This window comes from Gouania willdenowi, chromosome 3 (genome assembly GCF_900634775.1).
Source record: "Gouania willdenowi chromosome 3, fGouWil2.1, whole genome shotgun sequence".
Taxonomy (NCBI): Eukaryota; Metazoa; Chordata; class Actinopteri; order Blenniiformes; family Gobiesocidae; genus Gouania; species Gouania willdenowi.
The window spans coordinates 6504048-6512348 of NC_041046.1; the positions used below are offsets into that span (position 1 = coordinate 6504048).

At 36.4% G+C, this 8301-nt stretch overlaps 1 pseudogene; it reads left to right on the forward strand.

Moving 5' to 3' along the window:
* Positions 1-7181: 7181 nt before the first annotated feature.
* LOC114461359 (uncharacterized) lies at positions 7182-7299 on the forward strand (annotated as a pseudogene).
* Positions 7300-8301: the final 1002 nt, after the last annotated feature.

Sequence of the window (8301 nt, forward strand, 5' to 3'; positions counted from 1 at the left end):
TGGAGCAGTAGCAGTAGCACAGGCTCACCGCTAGAGGGCGGGATTCACACCTCATTGTGCACCCAGGGTTTGGGTCAATTATAATTGTAATCGCGTAATTAATAATTAATTACAATTATGGTGAAGTTATAATCGTAATTTTATAAACATGTTGCTGTCGTAATCGTAATCAAATTGTAATAATTTAGTTTAGATAATTGACTTTGTAACTGTAATTGCTGTGAAAATTCTATAAAAATTGTCAATTATAATTTAACACTAAACAAAGCTTTCCCACATTTTACAATTAAAAAAATTGAAATCTAGGGGTATACTGACACAAAACAGGCTCAGACGCCCACACCAAAAATATTAAAACCTATATTTTTATTGATTAGGAAGCCTTTGAAGGTAACCAATAGATAGGAAAGAAATTAGATGATAGATATTTGTTTTTAGTATGTTTTACAGCTGATTTAGGACCTTTTATCACAAGAGATGCTAACAGAAAGCTAACACAAAAAGAAGGTTAACTTTTATTAGGTTATTTATTTCAGGCTCATTAATTGTGATTGTAATTGAGAACGTAATTGTAATTGACTCTCTGAAAATAAAAAATAAATTTTAATGTAATTGAAAGAAACAGAATTGTAACTGAAGATGGGTAACTGAAAACGTAATTATAACTGAAAAATGTAATTGACCCCAACCCTGACGACTACCGACACCACACCCATGATTATTACTAAAAACTGTTGCCAACAATTATATACAATGGGCATCTCAGATAATATTTATAGAACGTGTTATACATATTTAAATAAAAAAATGTTGAATTTGTAATAATGTACTTTAATTTACAAAAGTTTTAAAGACAGAAGGGATTGTGGAATATTTTTTGGGAAAAAAATAAATAAATAAAAAATAATAAAATAAAAAATAAAAAAAAATAATAATAATAATAATTTAGTTTTTTATAGCGCTTTCCTAAATAACTCAAAGATGCCTTACATGGAACAGCAAGAGTGGAGGAGATGTGATGTTCTTTTGATGGTTAATTTGATGAATTTAAATGAGCTTTCTGGTTTTTGTATACATCTGCATTATATTTGTAAATTTGTATTATTGTTATTTCTATCTTAACCAAAATAACCTATGAGAATGTTTTAATCCAAAGTGTTCTGAGAGTACTCTGGAGCTCTGCTCCTTCTATTTGCTCTGTGTCCATAGATCTCTCAGATCTATGGACACATGTCAGATAGTGGAGCCCAGAGCTCACAGTAAACATGGTGATGCTGCTTTTAGTTGTTATGCTGCAAAGAAGTGGAACAAACTGCCAGCAGAGCTGAAGTCAGCATCCAATGTGAACATTTTTAAATCAACGTTAAAGGCACTTTTTTTCTCTACTGCATATTATTGAGAGAGAGATTTTTAGTCATGTTGTTGATGTAATGTGTTTGTTGTTGATTTTAATTGATTTTTACTGATGATTTTAATTGATTTTACTGATGATTTTAATTGATTTTTACTGATGATTTTAATTGATTTTACTGATGATTTTAAATGTTCTTATTGATTTTAAACAATTGAATGTTTTATCATGTAAAGCACATTGAGTTGCCTTGAGTATGAAATGCGCTATACAAATAAATTTGCCTTGCCTTGCCTTGCCTTGCCTTGCCTCTGTATTTAAGCTTTATAAAACAAAGGAGCGTGATGCAACTTTTTGGCCAATCAGAGATCTTTTTACAAAAAGAATCCATGAGATGTTTTGGGGTATTACTTTTGGTCGCTCAACAAAGGTCGATGCTCGATCACATCCTGAATGTACTGAAGGTGTAACAGGGGACGTTCCAACAGGAAAAGTCCCCATTGCAGCAATATGCACAACGGCTTACATGGAAAAGCAAGTCAAAAAAGGGAGAACACTGTTGAGAAGCAATAATCTGAACATACTCTGAACCGACTGGCAGAAGTCCACGCGGACTCAAAGCAAGCGTCCGCCCCACGTACTGATGTAATAAACCTTAGACAAGCATGTCCAAGGTGGAGAGGACATGCACAATTCATTTCCAGTCTGGAGTGGTGTGGGTCTGCTCTGACCTGCAGTTGCAATCACTGCTGCCACCTGTGAGCGCTTTGTGGTAGGGTAGGGCCTCATGGCAGTAATCGCTCTTTAGGAAAATACCTACCTGATACGAGCTTTCATGTCAGAGTTTTGGAAACATCACAAAACTCCAATAACACAAGATAAAGTCGCTGAGAGGAGTTAGAAAGTCACCAGACTACAGTCGTGTCTATGCAGATAGGATCAAAACACGGGGGGGAGGGGGGAGCGTGGTCAAGTTAAGTTGAAATGGTGAAAGAATAGATCATTCATTTGGCATTTAGTGATACAAATGGCAGTACATTTTGTTTGAGTGACATGAGGATTATTAGGGGGTCCCTGAATCCAACAAGTTTAAGAACCCCTGATTGAAAGGCTACTTGTGGTGGTAATGTATATAACATAAAATATGTTTATTGTATTACCAATGAACAAAATATGTACACCTTTATTTTATTTTCAAAAAACATCTTTGTAGAACTTTTTTGAACGACATTGTACCTTAAAGGAGCATAAGGCAGGATTTGTGAAAAAAAAAAAATAAACATTCATTTCAAGTCTTTTAATGCTAATGGGTGATGACGTGCTGAAAACCAAAGAGAATGAGCCCACACACATTTCTCCCTATTGCCTTGAACAGATTATGTGATATATTTTGTACTGCTGTTGCGGGCACAAATTTCCCACTAATTCTAAATATCTGTCCAAACCCGACGCATCTGGTGCTGTTGGGTCGCGTCAGGCGACCTTCTGGCTGATGGCTGCAGTTACACTAACCACCGTGGTATCCCTTTGGAGTCTGATTTCTAGATCATGCCCTATGCTCCTTTAAAGTACAATCCATGGGGAACAGCCAAGTCGTTGATTCTGGTGAATTAGGTTTACATCCCACCAGATTTCTTTGAGTTTCCTCTTTATTTAGGTTTTTGTAGTTCTTTTCTCAACATTTCCTTTAACCTGATTTCATTCGTTATTACGAACAACACAAGGATGTGTGTTGAAGCTCCATCTGATGTCTACAAAGCTGCTATTGTGAACTCTTGTTGTGCATCGGAGCCGCCACAGCCGGCTGCACTGTTTACATACGAGACGCAACAGAGATCACTCTGCTTGACAAAAGTGAGCGGGAGAGAGAGTGGACTGATTCTGGCAGAACTTTGAAGCCATATAAAGGAGGAAAATCACCAAAGTGCTATCTATCCGCTGCATCTGCAACAGTGCAATGGTCGTACTTTCTTGATAGATAGTACAGTAAAGATTCACTACGGGTACCCTTTAAAGCACTTTAAACTCACGCTTGTGGAGGAAGACATGTTTGACAAACTGTGATGTAATGATTACTCAAGGAAGTGCTTCAGTTACATAACTCCAACTTGTTTGATGAGGTTAAGGGCATCCGATGGTTGCCATGGTGTTTTAAGATATCTTCCTTGTTCAGCTGAAGGAGTGTGTGGATCTGTAGTTAAATAGATGATTACTGGCTTCCAAACGCTGCGCCAAGTGCCATTATCAAAATCCCTTTTCCTGGTAAGTGCAACATCATAATCCCTCCCTCGTAATGTTCCTGGTCTTCTTTATAATCTCCAAAATAGTTACGACAAATGGTCTTTACTTATATAAAACTTTATATTACACACGTCGTCAGAGCGTTCTATACTAATAATCACATTCACAGGAACTGAGCTGCCACTGGCCTTCCATCAAGAAACCATCCATAAAATCAGCAAAATGATGGTCCATTGTTCTATAAATATGTGATAACCACATTTATTTATTCATCCGAATAATACCCACTGTTATCCAGGAAGTTTACTATTATTTGGAATGGAAAAGTGGTTAAAAGGGTTCAAAGTGGGTGGTGTTTGGCTCGGTGGGTTGAGCGCCCGCCCCATGGATGGAGACTGTAGTTCCTCACCTGTAGCCGGTCCCAGGTTCGATTCCCGGCTTGGGACCCTTTGCTGCGTGTCATTCCCTGCTCTCCCTTTCCTGTCAAGCAACTGTCATATAAAGGCCACTAGAGCCCAAAAAATCCTTAAAAAAAAAAAAAAAAGGGTTCAAAGTGTCAATATTTGAACAATTAGTTTAAACTGGCAAATAATGGGCATGACAAATTGTGAATGTGGCAAAAATAAGCATGAAATATGGTGAAAGGAGGTTAAGATTGGCAACAATGGGTCCACATATGTGACATTAGGTGGAAAAAGAGGTGAACGGTTTTATAAGAGCCAAAACTGTTTTGAAAGTGGAAAAAATTACAGAAAAGGTGCTAGAAATGTATGTAATGTAGTAAAAATGCATTACCGTAAAAGGAGCAAAAATATGGCAAGAAAAAGTGATGAAAATAGGTTAAAAAAAAATATGGCAAGTTTAGTGTAGTTGCAGAAAAAGGGCAAAAATGTTTCAAAATATATTCTTCGTTTTAAGGCATTTGTTGACCCCATCCCAGTTTCTTGCGACCCCAAGGTTTAGAACCCCTGATCTAAAGTGCATTCATGAAAATGGGATGGGTTCATTTCACATTATAGATAAAAAAAAGACCTAAATTTCTTTTTGAAACTACAATTGGTTAACATACATTTTTGACTATTTATACTGTATGTGGTTGTTTGTCGTATTATTCTTCCTGAAGTGAGTCCAGGACTGAGAGGAGTTTTCCTGTTTTTCAGCTGGTCAGGTTCAGGTAAATGGGACAAATGGGACTCATCATATGAGGAAATCATCTCATCTAGGTCAGGAGAACTGCAAACCTCCGCTGCCAACAACAATGAACAATATGCTTCTAGTCATGGAAAAAGTTTCAGTCGTCAACCTTGAGGAAAAATCAGAGCCCTGAGGTTAGTCCTGGTTTTTGGTCTGCTGCCTTTTTTGGAGGAGGTTTGGGGAATTGGAATCCAATCCTCCATGTCTACATTATCTAGGCTTTGGGCACTGGAAAGGGAATTGATGCTGGTCGGGGCATGTCTTGATTCCCATTGATAAGACAAAAGAACTTGTGAGAGATTGTTATCACTGTTGTCTTTCTGGGAACTGGCACACGCTTCCTGCAACCTAGGAGGGCATCAATGGTGTTCAATGGATGCTGGATAGATACGTATGGATACGTGCTGAAGATCAAATTAGCATCTGTGGATTTAGAATAACCTGAAAACTCATTAAAGTAAACCAGTGCTTCTCAAAGTGTTTTGCATGCCCTCAGAGCTGGCCCGTCGCATAGGCAGTATAGCAAATGCTTGGGGCACCGGCCAACATAGGGGGCGCCAAAAAAACCCAAAAAACAAATAAATATTAATTAAACAATCAAAGCGCTGATATTAGTATACTTAACGTGATAGTATTATTAATAATTAGTTAGTCTAGTTTTAATTAAAATAAAAAAAAATTTTTTTTAATGCAACAGCTTTGCTCAGATCCACACACCCAGAGATCCTGATCCACATGTGGAAAGCCCCACCCTCCACTAGGGGGTAGTATTGAAGTCTCTGATGTATATTAATCCCATTTACATATCAATATAAGCAAAAATAATATATAATAAAGCCACTGGTATTTACTGCAGTGTCACCAAAATCACTGCAGCCTTCCCCTGTTGATCAAACTACAACACTTGGTTTGATTGTGTGTGTAAATCTGAGCAAAGCTGAGTTAAGTTTGTCTCAAAATAAATGCACACCCCGGTCAATCCTCAAACATAATTTACACAATTCACAAGCACAATTGAAGATTTACACATGATAAAAACACACACATACATGATGACACGTGAAAATTGTGGATGTATTTGTGGATTTGAAAAACAAATCTAAAAACAAAATGTGAAAATTGTGGATGTATTTGTGAATATTTTTGAGACAAATTCCTCCCCATAGAATGGATGGGGCTTTTTTAGCTTGTGTTGGTTAAAGCTGCTTTATAAAGCACCACCAGAAAATGACATTATTTTTACTAAATAGTTTCTTTGTGCAGTACCTCTGTGAACTGCAATTGTTTAAATTGATGATGTTCATTCATGCGTTCATTTCTACAATTTCAGAATTATTATGTTAAATCTGGAAGTTTTGCATCTGTTCATGAAATGTGAATGTCAATAGTAAAATATTTTATCCATAAATATTTAAATTAAAAAGAACACTTGATCTTTTATCTGTATCTTGTGTTACTCTAATAATATTAATTAGTATTTTGAACCTGTTACTAAGATTTTTAAATTGGCTTTTATTTACTTGTTTGTGTTCTTTTACATGTGTATGTGAAACCCTTTTATCAAAATTAAATAAAATAATTTTTCTCATGTTTTCCCCTTTTGTAAAGCGTCTTTGTGGATATGATGAAGACCACTATGCAAGTGTTAGAAATGATTCTAATAATAATAATATAACAATAATGTAAATATAAATTACTTGGTATAAAAAATGTAAGGGGGCGACAAAAGAAAATCTTTCCGAGGGCACCAGAGAGGCTAGGGCCGGCATGACTGCATGCCCTCCTCATGGGGAACGGAGGTAAGACAGGTGGGGCGCGACAAACAGGAGGACATTTTCTATTTCAGGCTGATCTTCTTAAATGCCCTTCTTCATTGCCAATAAACATCATTAATGCTAAACAAAACTCTTACATACAAAGAAAGTAATAATGTATGGAAGAGGATTAGGGCCACTTAAAAAAGATCCAAAATACAATATTTTGTTATTGTTATTACTGTTCAGAGAAAAAAGTCAGAATTCTGATTTTTTTTCTTGAAACATTAATAATAAAAAATAGGTATTGGGCCTTGCCCTAATGCTCTTCCAGAGAAGCCTAAAAATGTATCAGAATTTAAAAGAGCGCTACATTAATAAACTGCATTCTGCAATAGATATGTGACAGGGAACAATGTGTAACTAATAATTAATTTTGTTGGCGTGTGAAATGGAGTGGAACAATAAAAAACTTTCAATATTTGACTTAAAAAAAAATTTGTTTTCATAAGCTTTTTGTCACAGATTGTAAACAATGTTTGCTTATTTCCTGTGTTTTTGACTACTGCACTTTTACTTTTGTTTTTCATGTAGGTGATTAATTTAACTTCGTTTTTGTTTTGATTTATTATGAAATATGATGTTGTGGCCATACCAGCCTGTCATTGCACGATCCCGTTAGATCTCAGAAGCTAAGCGGGTCTGGGCATGGTTAGTAGTTGGATGGGAAACCACTGAGAATTTCAGGTGCCACAGTGGGGTACAGTCACCCCAGTGGTATCTGTCATTGTGTTGTTGGGCAAGGCACTTCACCCACATTGCCTAGTATGAATGTAGTGTGTGAGTGAGTGTTGGTGGTGGTCGGAGGGCTATGGCAGCCTTGCCTCCGTCAGTCTGCCCCAGGGGAGCTGTGGCTACAACAGTAGTTTACTACCACTAAGTTTGGAGTGAAAGAATAATGCCTTAATTCTGTGAAGCGACTTTGAGTGTCTATGATAAAGTGCGATATCAAATTGATGCATTATTATTATTATTATTACTTGTTCCCTGTTCGTTCAATATATTTGAAAATGTGTTATTTTTCAGGATTATTTGGGGGCCAATGGGCTTGAAAGTTCACCGTTGTTCAAAGTGAGGAATATGTAATATCAGTTTTATGATCCTCACATGAGACACAGTGTTTTTTAAGTGTCACAGTTTCATAGAAATTTGATCTCAAGTTTCAGTTTCAAGTTGTTTTTTTTTTTTTAATTTGCAGAAATGAAGCACGAGTTGTAAAGCTAAAAAAAAGTGTAAAACTAAAAATTAATCGGTTTGACACACACATAGAAGAGCGTCTTTGTAGGTCTGTCACTTGACACCTAAGTTATGCATCACAGAGACATGCATTAGGGGTGTCCGGTGGGGTGTCCAGACCAATTTTAGTGGGGCAAACAAATGTGGAGCCAGTGTGATGTGGCCATGGACGGACCTCAGAAAATTGAAATTCTCTGGTGCGGTTGTGCAGTACTTTAGCAGATTTTTATATAACATGTTAAAATAGATTAATTTAAATCAAATTAAACATAATGTAAAAACAAACAAACTACCAATAGTGAGTTCTCCATTTAGTAAAGATTATTCTGATCACCAGTCCAAGTTAATTTAGCTGGTTGTATGACTTGTTATGAGACAGTTTTTTAGGACCTTATTAAACAGTTTCCTCTTCTTCTGAGTGTTTCAGGTGAGTCCCAAGGGAGATTTTCCATAATTTAATGTTTT